Source organism: Labrus mixtus, chromosome 3 (genome assembly GCF_963584025.1).
Source record: "Labrus mixtus chromosome 3, fLabMix1.1, whole genome shotgun sequence".
Classification (NCBI taxonomy): domain Eukaryota; kingdom Metazoa; phylum Chordata; class Actinopteri; order Labriformes; family Labridae; genus Labrus; species Labrus mixtus.
In genome coordinates, this window is record NC_083614.1 from 4,119,259 (window position 1) to 4,135,124 (window position 15,866).

General features: G+C 39.9%; 1 pseudogene; it reads left to right on the forward strand.

The window, feature by feature from the left end:
* The first annotated feature begins 805 nt into the window (after positions 1-805).
* Positions 806-15,312, forward strand: LOC132971956 (NACHT, LRR and PYD domains-containing protein 3-like; annotated as a pseudogene).
* Positions 15,313-15,866: the final 554 nt, after the last annotated feature.

The window sequence follows — 15,866 nt, forward strand, 5'->3', positions numbered from 1 at the left end:
GATTGGTAAATGTGGTGATATCAAACATCGCTACCAGACAAAGCACACATGTTTTGATCAATCGTACAAACTCACATCTGATCAGAAAACAAAATAACTAAGAGCCTGATGTGATGGATCTACTGGAATCCTCATGCATTCACTGGGAAACATTTGTAAAGCAGATCAAATAGTTTCCTATGGGCAGAGCACTAATTTTCAATGTGAATAATCCTCATCAATCATGTTCCTTTGATCATGGGATGGCCTTAATCAGGATTCAAATAATATCATTTGTGCAGCTATAGTATAAAGACACTCCTGCCAGGGACCATGTTGTGTTCAGGTGCAGGTTGTGTCAAACTCTAGGACTGGCTTTATGTCACAATCTGACCCAGGACAGTAGAGAAGGACAGAATACATCAAGAGAAGGGGGAACTGGGAAGTCTAACCTCAGTTCAAAGGCCAACTAACCCGAGCTCAGCTGTCTGAAGTGACAGTGAAACAGTCGATGACAGGATCAGACTCTTCTATTCTTTGAGTGTGAAGAAGCTGCATATGGTGTTCAGTCTGATTTATTAAAAAAACTGCACACAGATCATTAATGATTAAAAAGACAGTGAGAGAGAAAATGTTGTTCTTTAGTCTTTATGAAAGAAGGAGGGTTAAAACACAAGAAACAATCATCTGACTGCAGACTATGAGCTGAATACAAACATAAGAAAGAAGGCGTTACCTGCTCTCCATGATCATCATGAGTGTTTACATTGTGTTTGATAAATCTTCATATTTTCTATCAGTCAACGATCATTTTAGTTCTAAAGACATGTCTTCACAGGGGGACGAAGAGGACTCATGTTATAGAGGAGCAGCCGTCCTGTCCTGTGTGTCAGGACCAGTCTGGTTCACCAGGAGACTCATCCTGTCCCCAGTGTGGAAAAAGATCCAGAACAGGAACTGGCTGCAGGCCAGTCAGTCAGAGCAGCACTGAACAAAGTAAGACTGTACACCTTTCTGCTTCCGTGATCTCCTCCTAAAACAGGACTTTTATTGGTAAATGTAAAAAGTATAAACATTAAAACTCTTTTTACTACTTATACAATAACATTTGAAAATAATAAGCAGATTCTATAATTCTCTCTTTCAGTAGATAAAGGTCTGCTGCAGGAGGTTTTAGATGAACATAAGGTCAGTCTGAGGAGGAGATGTGAACATGTGACTGAAGGAAGTGATGAAAAAGGAAGTAGAACCCTCCTCAACAGGATCTACACTGAGCTCTACATCACAGAGGGACAGAGTGAAGAGGTGAACACCCAACATGAGGTGAGACAGATTGAGACAGACTCTAAAAAGAAGACCCTCCATGACACTCCAATCAAGTGCCAGGAAATCTTTAAAGCCTTACCCGACCAACAGAACCAAAAGACTGAAGCTCAACCCGACCAACAGAAACAAAAGACAGAAGCTCAACCCGACCAACAGAAACCCATCAGAGTGGTTCTGACAAACGGGGTCGCTGGTGTTGGAAAAACCTTCTCAGTGCAGAAGTTCACTCTGGACTGGGCAGAGGGCTCAGAGAACCAAGACCTCAGTCTGGTGATCCTGCTTTCATTCAGGGAGCTGAACTTGATCAGAGATAAGCAGTACAGTCTTCTTGAGCTGCTCCGTGTTTTCCATCCAACATTACAGAAGGTCACAGCAGAGACGCTCGCTGTCTATAAACTGTTGTTCATCTTTGATGGCCTGGATGAAAGCAGACTGTCATTGGACTTCAAAAACAGGGAGGTTGTGTCTGATGTCACACAGAAGTCATCATTAAACACACTGTTGACAAACCTCATCAAGGGGAATCTGCTCCCCTCAGCTCTCATCTGGATAACTTCTCGACCTGCAGCAGCCAATCAGATCCCTCCTTCATGTATTGACAGGGTAACTGAAGTACGAGGCTTCACTGACGCCCAGAAGGAGGAGTACTTCAGGAGGAGGTTCAGTGATGATGATCTGTCCAGCAGAATCATCTCACACATCAAGACATCCAGGAGCCTCCACATCATGTGTCTGATCCCGGTCTTCTGCTGGATCACTGCCAATGTTCTGGAGCACATGATGAGCACAGAGCAGAGAGGAGAGCTGCCCAAGACCCTGACTGACCTGTACTCACGCTTCCTGCTGGTTCAGACAAAGAGGAAGAAGAACAAGTATGACAAGTCCACATGAGCTGATGGAGGCCAACAGGGAAGTTCTTCTGAAGCTGGGGAAGCTGGCGTTTGAACATCTGGAGAAAGGAAACATCATGTTCTACCAAGAAGACCTGGAGGGGTTTGGTCTGGATGTCACAGAGGCCTCAGTGTACTCAGGAGTTTGTACAGAGATCTTCAAAACAGAGTGTGTGATCTTCCAGAAAACAGTTTACTGCTTTGTTCATCTGAGCGTTCAGGAGTTTCTGGCTGCAGTCTACATGTTCCACTGTTTCACCAAGAGGAACACAACAGCACAGACTTTTCTGGGAGAAACATCTGTAGATTCAAGCCTTGCTGTTCTCCTAGCAATTGAGAAATCCCTGGAAAGTAAGAACAGTCACCTGGACCTGTTTGTTCGCTTCCTTCATGGTCTCTCTCTGGAGTCCAACCAGAGACTCTTAGGAGGCCTGCTGGGTCAGACCGACAACAGTCCAGAAATGATCCAGAGAGTCATCAACAACCTGAAGGAGATAAACAGTGATGATATCTCTCCTGACAGAAGCATCAACATCTTTCACTGTCTGATGGAGATGAACGACCTCTCAGTCCATCAGGAGATCCAAGAGTTCCTGAAGTCAGAGAACAGATCAGAGAAGAAGCTCTCTGAGATCCATTGCTCTACTCTGGGCTACATGCTGCAGATCTCCGAGGAGATTCTGGATGAGTTGGACCTGAAGAAGTACAACACATCAGACCAGGGATGATGGAGACTGATTCCAGCTGTGAGGAACTGCAGGAAGGCTAAGTAAGTCCAGATGTGATGGGCATTATAAATCAGTGTCATGTACTCATTTACTTATTTATTGTACCTCACTGTTCACCAAATAATGTTCCACTGTTAATGTTTAACTCCGTTTTTATTGAGTTTTTACGTGTTGTACAGCATAAAGAAAAAAAAAATACAGACCTACACGGGAGAAACAAAACAGTACAAAAACAAAACAAAACAAATAAAAACAAAACAGGCTAGGTCAATGAGTCACATTTTTAGTATTATGACATCAAAACAGAAGGAGTCAGGTTTAGGAGTGAATTCATTCCAGTCTGTACTGGTTTCTCTAGTTCATTCTTACGTAAGGCCAGTCTGCATCCTCATATATCCAAAGATAGTTCTCTTGTATATCCATACAGTCCCTTCATCAGTGTTTAGGCGGTACCCTACACTAAGTGCGAAGAGTGCACCTCGCGTTTTGTCTAAATATTTAGGCTGCTTTTTGTCGTGAATATCGAGTCCTGTCTCCAAGTAATGTCTGGAGGGTGTAGCGTATTATTCTACATCTAATTTAAATTGGGGCACCAGCTTAACTAACCTTAGTTAATTAATTAATATATAAATCTGTCTCATATCATTGGGGTAAATTCTCAAGCAGTTAAAACCATAAAAATACACAGACAATGTACTGAAATTTTATATGTATTAAATAAAGAAAAATGGTGAACAAAAGATGTATAAAGGGAGTAAATATGCAAAGGATATGATTACAACAGTGATACTGATGTGACAGCGTAAATAATAACAATGTTATGTATTGTTTCTAAGTTGAAATGGTGAAGTTCTGGTGAGTAAGGAGTTGAAACGTGATATCGTTTGAGTGATTTAACTAAGTGGGGATTGAGAAAGGAAAAAAAAGGGACTTAATAATAATAATTTGAGGCTTTGATTCGGATACGACAAGCTTTGCTCTCACACTCCTCTCATAATTGTAACCAGAGGTGTAAAGTAACAAATTACATTTACTCACGTTACTGTAATTGAGTAGTTTTTTTGCTGTACTTACTACTTTTTAAGTCGTTTTTAAAATCTGTACTTTTACTTTTACTTAAGTAGGTTTTCTGTTAAGTATTGTAATTAGCTACATTTTAAATCACATCCGTTACTGAGTAAAAAAAAATAGGCCTGCTATGAATGATTTTCCTTCATCGCACCGGAGCAACGAGAGACAGAGAGACAGAGAGAGAGAGAGAGACAGAGACAGAGAGACAGAGAGAGAGAGAGAGAGAGAGAGAGAGAGAGACAGAGAGAGAGAGAGACAGAGAGACAGAGAGAGAGAGAGAGAGAGAGAGAGACAGAGAGAGACCCTTTTCTTGGCTCTGTGCCACTTCAGTTAGTGCAGCACGGATAAGCTCCTCCACTACAGCGGGTCTACCTGCTGAAGGTGTTTATAAACTGATGTCTCATTGTCTTAAGTCCAAGATGATTTAAATAAATTGTCTGTGGTTCTTACTCTTGGGCAAAGAAGTGGCTGAGGATGCTTTTTCTCACTGGAGCGTTCGCGACTACAATCGCCGCTGCAGCTCCGCTGCAGCTCCGAGTGATAAACACATTTAGTTCCGGAAATTTTTTCACAATAAAAGTCCCTAATTGGCATCTCTGTGATGTGCTTTTATTTTGAAGCAGCCGTATGAGGAAGTTGTGTGTTATAAGCTGCTGCAATTTAACACATCTCAGATGTGTGAAAATAAATACTTAAAACCAAACAGATTCAGTTAGAAGCTTCAGTAGCTAATAGGTAAACAAACAGTGACTAAAACATCTAATATTTAAACTCATAAAGGCTCATTTTAAAACAATAAATGGATTATCTTTCATCTCAGGTTTAGTTGCAGCTAAGTCAGCCTTTGAGGCTGCATTTGAGACTAACCAGCCTCAGAATAATAAAACTAAAAACACTAAAGTACTCTTTACACTGTTTATGATTGAGACAAAGTTTAGTTTAAAGGCTTAAAATGCGATTTTTCGCACTTAAATAGAAATCAAGTATATCCTCTGAAAATAACTCTGTGAGTCATGACTGTCTACAATGGGTGTAACACCCGAGTCCCACTGTCTGTGATGCTTTCAGAGTTTTCAGAGTCCTATCTTCAGTTTGTTTACATCGTCGGGACGGCCGACTCCTCCCCTCGAGTATAAAAGTTGTTTAATTGAGGGACTAGAGAAAAGAAGAATAACATACTGTACTCACTGCTTAACTGTGTTTCTAGATCACGCTCATTTCAGGTAAATTTACATGCAGTGTGAAAATACGAGCATAATAAAGATCGCTAGCATTAGCATGCTAACACAACAATGCAGCGCGAGTTGTTTTGGTTTCATGCTGGTGCTCAAGAGCGACATCTGCTGGATCAAAAAATCACATATAAAGCCTTTAAACATTTCCCTTCATAAAACAGCTGATTACTTGAACATATAATCCTTGATTATTTATTCATCATTATGTATATTTTGTTTTTGTCAATGGGGTAGAAAAGAAAATGTTTATCTGAAAAGATAAATCTTTGTAAAGATTGGCCTTTGAGATTAATATCCTCTCGTCCTTTTTTCACGACACACGAGAGATGCGTTGTTAAAAAAACTAACTAAGTTACTTTTACTTAAAGTACATTTTAAACAAGTTACCTTTTACTTTTACTTGAGTACATTTTTAAACTGGTACTTTTACTTGTACTTAAGTAAAATTTTATCAAAGTAACAGTGCTTTTACTTGAGTAGAATATATTAGTACTCTTTACACCTCTGATTGTAACGCTTCCTTACTATGTGTCGTGTTCGGGAGAACTCCGCCGAATGGTACCACTTAGCCCTCGTCAAGTTCTTTCGGATCGAGGATGCCGGTGGTCCACGGTGACGGCCGTAGCAGATCTGGTCGGAGTTGATGATGAGAGGGAGTGAAGAAAAGCACAGCGGTCCAATAGTCGTCCGTGGGTCCCTCTGTCAGCGGCTCAAAGAGTCCAAACAACGTTCTTTAGAATTGAACGGTCGTTGATTCTCACTGACTTAGATGGTCACTTCTAGTCAGTTTGAGAATAGTAAAAATAGTGCTCTGGAAGACGAATGGTCAATACTTCAAAAAGAGGAAAAGAGCGGCACGTATCTTAGGTCGTAAGGGAGACCTGAGGATGCGTGTGCCTGAAAAATAGTGGTAATTATAAGATGGAAACAAGGTCTGCAGGTCCTGCGATTCCGAGCTTAAATTGGAAGAGTTTTGCGGGAGCAAAACGTGAAGAAAACAAGAGTGGTACAAAACAAGAGTGAGCTAAAAGCAACAAGAGTAGTGAAAACAAGAAAACAAGAGAGAGAGTTTGTGAAGACGGGCTGTTTTATCTCCGGTGTAGCCTACCTCCTAAGTTTGTTCATTAATTTGATTCACTCCGAGTTCTTACTTATTAAGAGTATAAATAAGAACTTGATCATATGAACATCACCATGTCAATATTCGTATGTAGAATTCTCTCAGACATTAAACATTTCAAACAAATATGCAATGAATAAGCATTACATCAAACCTGAGGACAGTCAGACGATTTCTGCCTGTATGGAAATAAAACCAGCGTTATAACATTCAACATTCTCAAAAACACATTAATATAGTATGAAAAGTATAAAATCATATCTTCAGATACCATCTCCTATAACTAGAACAAAATAACATAATTAACGTATCATCATTTCTTCAATCCTAAAACTTAGATCTGTGCAGCAATCTTGCCACTAGGGGGCAATAGTGCTCCATGTAAGAGTTAGTGAAAGTTCATTAGGTAATATGAAAAGACTTCCTACATATATAATTCCGTCATAGATGATCGTAGCGGAATCTAACTCACATGAAAATGTTACTCTTGATGTCACAATTATATATATCCGATTCAGGGATTGAACTGACATTCTTTTATATCAGAAATTGAGCATGTTGGTTGGGTCAGATTGTTCATCAGGTCTAAAGCTGTTAGGTCAGTTGTTGAGATAATCCAGAACACATCAAAGGCATCCCCTGCCATGTTGATTAACTCGGCAGACGGCTGTGTTCCTGAATGTGTTAATTCCGAGGTTGTTCACACATAGTAACGTGTTCTGTTTTACCAATTTAGATTAAAGGATTATTCCAAGGGTTTTATGACGTCCTATCTTCACATTCCAATGCGAAGTCTCTTTCAAACAGTTAATCAATGAGTTGTGTTTTCTTATCAGCAAACAGGAAAGGGTTTTTTTGGGTGAGTTTGAGGTTATTCCAGGGCAACACGTTACAAGGGGTATATGCAATTGACTTAGATCCAGGTTTTTCCATTTAGCACTGTAATACGGGTTGCAGCAGTAAATCAGATATCTGTTGTGCTGATTTGTAGTAGTTCTCCATGTCTGGTAGAGATAAACCCCCTTTTTCTTTGGGTAGTTGTAATGTCTTATATCTAATCCTGGGTTTTAGGCCTTTCCATATGAACCCTAAAAACATTCTTTTCCACTCAACAAATTGTTTTGAGCGTATTTCTAAGGGTATTGATTGAAATAGAAAAAGTAATAGTGGTAAAATGTTCATTTTTATTATGTCTATGTGATTATATAGGTCTAGCGGTAATAAGGACCATCTATTTAAGTCTGCCTTTAATTTTTTATGTCGCTGGCAAGTAGTTAATATCCTAAATATTGGATAGATCTTGATCCCCAGATATTTAATAATGTCATTGTCCCAATTAAAGTTAGAAAGGTTATGTATTTGTATTGCGGGTGTATAATGATATGAGATGATCTGAGTTTTATGTTTATTTAATTTATAACCCGAATAATAACCAAATGTTTTCAAACAGGACAATAAGTTAGGCAAACTCAAATCAGGCTGTGAAATAGTGATCAGTACATCATCAGCGTAGAGGCATGTTTTAAATTGCGACCCGTTAATCCAGATTCCTCTTATTTCTTGACACTCCCTAATTGCTTGTGCAAGAAGCTTGATGAATAGAGCAAACAGGGCTGAATTTAACAGGCAACCCCGCCTGCAGCCTCTTTCAAGTAACACAGGGTTAGATAAACTGTCAATCATTTTTATTCTCGCTCTGTGGGCTCAATATACATTTTAAAAAAATAGATTTACTGAACTATTAAAGCCAAAGCTTTGCAGTGTTAGGTATAGATATTCCCACCTGACAGAGTCAAATGCCTTGTTGGCGTTGAGGCTGAGAACAACTGATTCATCTTTGTTTTTGCTCATATGCTTCATTAAGTGTAAAGCCCGTTTTACGTTATCTTGTGTCTGTCTGTTCTTGAGGAACCCTGTTTGGTCATCGTCTATTCAGGAATAATATTTTCTAATCTTTTAGTGATTATTGAGGCATATAGTCTGTAGTCTAGATTTATAATCGATATTTGTCCGTACAAACTGTACTCAGATTTATCTTTACCCATTTTTGGGATTACAGAGATTATTGCTTGTTTCCAGGATACTCGTGTTAAGTGTAGAGTTAAAACATTTCAGTGATACTGGGGTTACTATTTCTTTGAATGCTTCGTACCACTCCGCTGGGTATCAGTCCACACCAGGCTACTTATTTGTTTTGAGTTTCGAGATGACACTATCGAATTCTTGTTTTGTTATCTCACACATCATTATTTCATTATGTTGTGCTCCAATGGACGGCAGGTCCAGTGAGTTCAAAAAATGTATAATAGGGTTCAGCACCCTCCGTTTGAGAGTACAGATCCCTGTAATAATTTTCAAAAGAGCATTGTATTTCTTTTAGTTTATTTACACATTTTACCTGACTGCGTATTTTAAATTTTATAAATCGTCCTTTTTCATCCTGTTTCTTTCTGATTCTCCAAGCGAATAATTTTTTCCGTTGTGGTAGTATCTCTGTCTAGTATATTTACATTTGATCTCCTCATCTCCTGTCATATATTTTGTTGTTTAATAAACTAGTGTTTGGCTTCTAAACACTAGTTATAACTTCTAAACAGGGAGGGGAGACTGCAGGGAGAAGGGCCCCTCCAGGTGTGCCTGACAAGTTTTGATTTTATTTAATTTATTTTTTTTAGCTTTTTGTCCTGATTTCAAAAACTGCTTTGATAGTTTTTTGTGAACACATTCAGGAGGGAATTCCCAAAGAAATTACTGAGATGGCTGATAGTGTTAATCCCTGAAACGGGAGATATCAGATGCTTTGAGCGCCCCCTTCCAGCCTCTGAAGGCATTACAAATCAACCATGAGCATCATCTCTTAAAAACTCAGCAGGCATATCACAGAAAAACTGTTCTGGCAGGAGATCCTTAACCTCACTACATTTTATTCTTTGCCGAATTGTTTGATTTCTGGATCATTCTGCAGCAGTCAATGTATTTTCCCGTTTATAGAAGTGAGCCAGACAGCACGAGAATGAGATCCTCCTCCTCCAGAGTTACTGTTCAATGTAAGAGAGTCATCTGAATAGATCACACTTTAGATCACAGACTATAGATATGATGTAATCCTAAATAAAACTACATTTGTTTCCATTCATCTGTAACATTTAGTGAATGTTTGAAAGATGAAAAATGTGCAGGTTTGAAAACTTTTTGTGTCAGTGACAGATTCCTCTGATGTGTAAAGTTAAGACCAAACAGAACCTGTCAAACTTTAATCATCAATTGTGAGACGTAAATATCAAACGCTTCTTAGTAATATTTTCTATCAAATGTGTCACAACAGACTTTCCCACTGTAGACTCTCAGAGACTCACTGTGACGTTGTGGCCTCAGCTCTGAAGTCCAACCCGTCCCATCTCAGAGAGCTGGACCTGAGTGGGAACAAGCTGCCGGATTCAGGAGTGAAGTTGTCTGCTGGACTGCAGAGTCCAAACTGCAAACTAGAGTCTCTGAGGTCAGATATATATAGATAATATATATAAGTCTATAATAGAAACTGTGTTTGAATTTGAATGTATTAAAGGTTAGGCCTTTGAGATGCATCGTCTCATCTTTAAGGGGGTCCTTACACAAATATAAAGTAATACACAAACATCCAAAAGAGCAATACTTAACAGACATACTTACAATCACACAAATACAGACAGCTCTCCCTCAGCCCCCAAAAGGTTCAAAGTCCACAAGAAAAACACTGGTAAGAAGAGCTCTGACAACTGACAATGAACTGACACAGAAGGGAAGAAACACAGGGACTAAACAGACTGGGTCATCAAACACAGGTGAGACCAGCAAGACACAGGTGAGACCAACAAAACACAGATGAGACCAACAAAACACAGATGAGACCAACAAAACACAGATGAGACCAACAAAACACATGTGAGACCAACAAGACACAGGTAGACCAACAAAACACAGATGAGACCAACAAGACACAGGTGAGACCAACAAGACACAAATGAGACCAACAAGACACAGATGAGACCAACAAGACACAGGTAGACCAACAAAACACAGGTGAGACCAACAAGACACAGGTAGACCAACAAAACACAGGTGAGGACAGTGAGGACAATCAGAACTGGAGGGAAACACACAGAGGCAGGAAGAAAGACAAGAAACACTGGGGACAAGAACTACAAAATAAAACAGGAAACACTAAAGAAATACAGAAAACTCAAGAATTTAACAATAGGAGGGGGTATACATCACCATGAAAACATAGTAATGTGACTTGCAAAAAGTCAATGTTTCCTTTTTTCAATTAATTTTTTGGGATTTGTATTTAGGGATGTAATGATTCACTCAACTCACGATAGGATACGATTCACTATATTGGGTTCACGGTACGATTCTCACACAATTTATTTTACAAAATTGTGCATCCTCAATTTCTAAATCTTGCTCTACAGCTGCTGACACTCACCATATTATTGCAATTCTTTTTCAGAGTACCGATGTGAATCTTGACATCTTTGACATCTATTTAGATAGATTAGATAGATAGATAGATAGATAGATAGATAGATAGATAGATAGATAGATCTAGATAGATAATTTAAAATTAAACCTGTGCAATTAAAAATAGACTTATACAAATACATTTACATAACCCGTGCAGAAAGAAAAATACATGTGCAATTTAAATGAAACCTATAAACAAAAAAATATATAAGTGTAATTTAAATGAAACCTATAAACAAATAAAAATATATGTGCAATATAAATGAAACCTATAAACAAATAAAAATTTAACAGTTAAGGACCATTGGTAAATTAGACCTGTACATAAAAATAAAAAGTGTGGACTTTCTGAAAGTTTGTCTTGTTAATGTATTTACAGCAGTGTCTTAAGGTAGTGCAACATTTATAAAAACAGACTTTAAACAACAGTCAGTGCAAAACATTAAATGTGCAAATGAAATGATTGTGAGGTAAGTATTGAAGTGTCCAACTAGGGGCTGACTCTTGGGACAGCCGTGCAGATGAGAAATCAGTCCAAGAGTCACAGTGTGCTTTTCCCCTGCCATAACAGTGAGGTGTTGTACAGTCGTTTGGCCACAAAAGAGTTCTTAAGTCTGTCCGTGGAGCAGGATTGTGACAGCAGTCTGCCACTGAACACAGTCCTCTGCCTGGTGAAGGTGCTGTGCAGAGGGTGGTGGGCGCTGTCCAGGATGGAGAGCATTTTGTCCAGAGTCCTTCTCTCTGTCACTGTCACAAGAGAGTCCAGCTCTGTGCCCACCACAGAGCCAGCCTTCCTCACCAGTCTGTCCAGCCGTGCTGCATCCCTCTTCTTGCTGCTTCCTCCCCAGCACACCACAGCATAGAAGAGGACACTGGCCACCACAGACTGGTAAAAAATCTGCAGCAGCTTTTTGCAAATGTTGAAGGACCCCCGCCCCTTCAGGAAGTACAGATGGCTCTGTCCCTTCCTGCAGATAGTGTCCATGTTTGATGACCAGTCCAGCCTGTCGTCCAACTGCAGCCCCAGGTACCTGTAGGTCTTGACCACCTCCACGTCAACCCCCCCGATGGAAACAGGTTGTAGATGTGGCTTGTTCCTAGGGTTAGGATTAGGGTTTGTCCACGCTAAGTCCACCACCATCTCCTTGGTCTTGGAGGTGTTCAGCTGCAGATGGTTCGACCTGCACCATGTCACAAAGTCCTCAACCAGGCTCCTGTACTTCTCCTCCTGTCCATCTCTGACACAACCCACTATCGCAGTGTCATCCGAGTATTTCTGCATGTGGCAGAGCTCTGAGTTATACTGGAAGTCAGAGGTATACAGGGTGAACAAGACAGGGGAGAGCACAGTCCCCTGTGGTGCTCCAGTGCTGCTGATCACAGTGTCAGATGTGAGGCCTTCAGCCTGACGTACTGTGGTCTCTCTGTGAGTACTTCCCCCACTTAGCCGCTAGCCTAGCCTTTACCTTGGCTCTGGCTCTGCAACCTCTGCAGCCTCTGTACCTCTGTCTCAGCTCCTCTGGTATGGGGTGAACAATGCCGACTTGTCCCATTGTTTGGAGTGAGAGCAGCTTCTCTCTTGAATAAACACGTTTTTCACCGCTACCAATCGGATATATAACGTTCTACACCATAAGTGTACTACAAAAGTGAATTAAACAAAAACACTCGTAAAAATATTAAAACTAACACGACACGGACGCCGCTTCTGGATATGCAGCGACTCGCGTCAGCGCTGGAACTACTACTACTACTACGATTTTACGATTAATCTTTACATCCCTATTTGTATTTCAAGAAGGCTCGGTCTTAAAAGAGAAAAACAATCAGACAGCGCTCTAAAACTGTATTCTAATCTTGTTTGAACATTTTTCTGGATTCAGCACCCAGTTGTTTGACGTTAAAAGGGAGCTGAGCATGTTTTTTCTCCCATTAGGACATAAAGGAGCCACATGCGGCCTGAGACCCACGGGTTGAGTATCACAGATTTAGAGCAAGTTTAGATTGAGTTTGTTAATGTTTGTATATCCTGTCAAAGTATTCCAGATTTAGGAATCTTCATGCTGAGATTTCAGATAATGTGGAGAAAAGTTTCAAACTCTTCATGAGGATTGAAAACAATGTGCACATGAAGCCTCTGGTTTTCTCTGGTTCTGTTAAGAAGTGAAATCATGAAGACTTTTGATTCAATAATGTCTGATTTGATAAGTGTAACATCACAGAGCTGACTGAGATCAGCAGCCTGCTATTCTTCGGTGCGCATAAACAGCTGTATGAATTTTGTGCTGACATTTGGAGGATTTAGATTTAGTGAATACACAATTAGAAATGATCCTCTAATCATTTAGAGAAAAAACTTTATTCATCAGGACAAAGGGATGTTGAGATACTAATCACAACCTGAACACGTGAGAGTAGATTATACATTGTTTTTATTATTCTTTTATTCCTCATTCAGTTTGAGTTGCTGCAGTTTGTCAGAGATCAGCTGTTCTTCTCTGGCCTCAGCTCTGAAGTCCAACCCCTCCCATCTCAGAAAGCTGTACCTGATCTACAACGACCTGCAGGATTCAAGAGTGAAGCTGCTGTGTGATTATCTGCAGAGTCCAAACTGCAGACTGGAGACTCTGAGGTCAGACACCTTTTCTTTCTTTGAGTCTGTGATACTGTTAAACACCTCGGGAATGACGAACATTGTGTGAATCCTAACCTAAAAACTAGCTGAGCACCATTAAACAAGCTAACATTAGCAGCAGCTCTGCTCCCAGCCCCTACTGACCTCCTGAGTCCACTGAAGAGGGTCTGCTAATCGCATGTTTGTGGGCGTCATGTTGTGTTTTTCCTGCCTGTCCATAAGGACTCCATTAGATTGTTAGATGGTCGTGTCTCTGATCTAAGAAAAGCTTCCTGTACGGCTCACAGGTTTAAAGAATGTGTGGTCATAATCACAAACAGTTCATGAGCCTCTCATCACCTTTAACTTCCAAATAAGCTCAATATGAAATACACAGATACAGGTAAGAGCAGCACAAATACATTTAGGAAGGTAGAGAAGACTCTGACAAACCTCCATGAACTGTCCTTCAGTAACAGATCCAATAATGACGGGACGTGTTTGGATGGATGTGGATTGTCTTATTTAAATGTCATATTTGCTGGACCTAATCATTCTTCATGAGAATCAACTTTTCAAGTGATTTGAAGTACATATGTTTATGGATCATTCTTCCTCTTTTTCATACGGTTCAGGGTTTTTTTATGATCATATATCAAAATCAACTCTCTGATATGAAACCTACTGTGAGGAGGTTTGATCTGCTGATGAAATAGACAGAAATCTTGATTTCTCTTGATGATTGGCTAAAGTCAATGAGACCAGCAACATTATGAAGTCCTTTTGATAGTCTGCCTGTTTCCACCTGGTCGCTGTCACGGGGAGAATTACAGGACGCTCTTTGGAAAAGCCTTTATTTACATTTTCTACAGAAGAGATTCACACTGACTTGTAGTTTTTAGAGTTTAAAGAAAGCATGAGGCGTTTTTTGTTGGGGAATACTGTACAGGACAAGATCAGTAAAGAGATGAGAGGTTTCACTTTTTCACAGGGGGTGCCAAAACGGACACGTAATGGAAGTTCCTCACAGGATCTTTGAGTGTTTGAATGTAAGAACGAAGAAGAACTAAAGTATTAATGCATCCTAATAAAGTCCTTCAATGTTGGGATGAACAGATGATGATCACATCAGTGTATACATGTGGACAATATCACACATTCATGTATAAAGCTCACTGTCTACTACATTTACATCTTTTAATTCTTTATTCAGATTGAGTGACTGCAGTTTGTCAGAGATCAGCTGTTCTTCTCTGGCCTCAGCTCTGAAGTTCAACCCCTCCCATCTCAGACAGCTGGACCTGAGCATCAACAAGCTGCAGGATTCAGGAGTGAAGCTGCTGTGTGATTATCTTCAGAGTCCAAACTGCAGACTGGAGACTCTGAGGTCAGATCACTGACTGTGTCATTCATTTGTATGATTTCAATCCACACCCTCGATTGTTTTTCAAGTTGCTGAAAAATTCAGAGATTTTATGTGAAAATGTTTTTATGACTATGTGAAGTAAAGTTGAACAACGTTGTGATGTTGTGATACTCATCATAACCTGAACACATGTGAGTGGATTATACATTATTTTTCTTCTTCATTTATTCTTTATTCAGATTGAGGAAATGCAGTTTGTCAGAGATCAGCTGTTCTTCTCTGGCCTCAGCTCTGAAGTCCAACCCCTCCCATCTTAGAGAGCTTGACCTGAGGTCCAACAAGCTGCAGGATTCAGGAGTGAAGCTGCTGTGTGATCTTAAGAAGAATCCTAACTATCAACTGAAGACTCTGAGGTCAGTCGCTCAGTGTTCTTTAGTAAACCCTTCACATATCAGGTCATAAATATATTTCGATTATTGTTGTTTCTTGTCGAAGAAATCTTTTTCTGGGGCCTCTACTACGAAGCAAGTTCGATATACCCAGGTTTTTTATTTCTGTTATCTGGCTTCACTTACCCCGACTTAAGAGATTGTGCTGAACAGTCACACAAAGCTGATTATCAACATGATAAGTAAACCCAGAGTTTCAGAGAGCATGTTCATATAAAAGGGGTGGAGTTAGCTTCATATAACGTATCGCAATTATCAGAGAGTCCGCTGTCAGCAGATCGTCACATCTGACAAACTCCGAACAAACTATATTACTAATATGAAGAAGTTTAAGACAAACAGGCTCCCAGAGACTAAAGTTACACAACTGCAGGAACAAATGCAGGAAGGAAAACTGGCAGACAAGAAAGAAACATCGGCGAGTATTAATGTCCAAACTACGGCTTTATATTATAGGATTATATTTCAGTCCCATCGTTAGTTCCCCTTAGAACTGACGATAATAACTCCTGTATTTTCTCTTCACTGGAAGTGTGTCTCTGACTCTTTTATGTGGAGAGTATAACAGTTTGAGAAGTTATA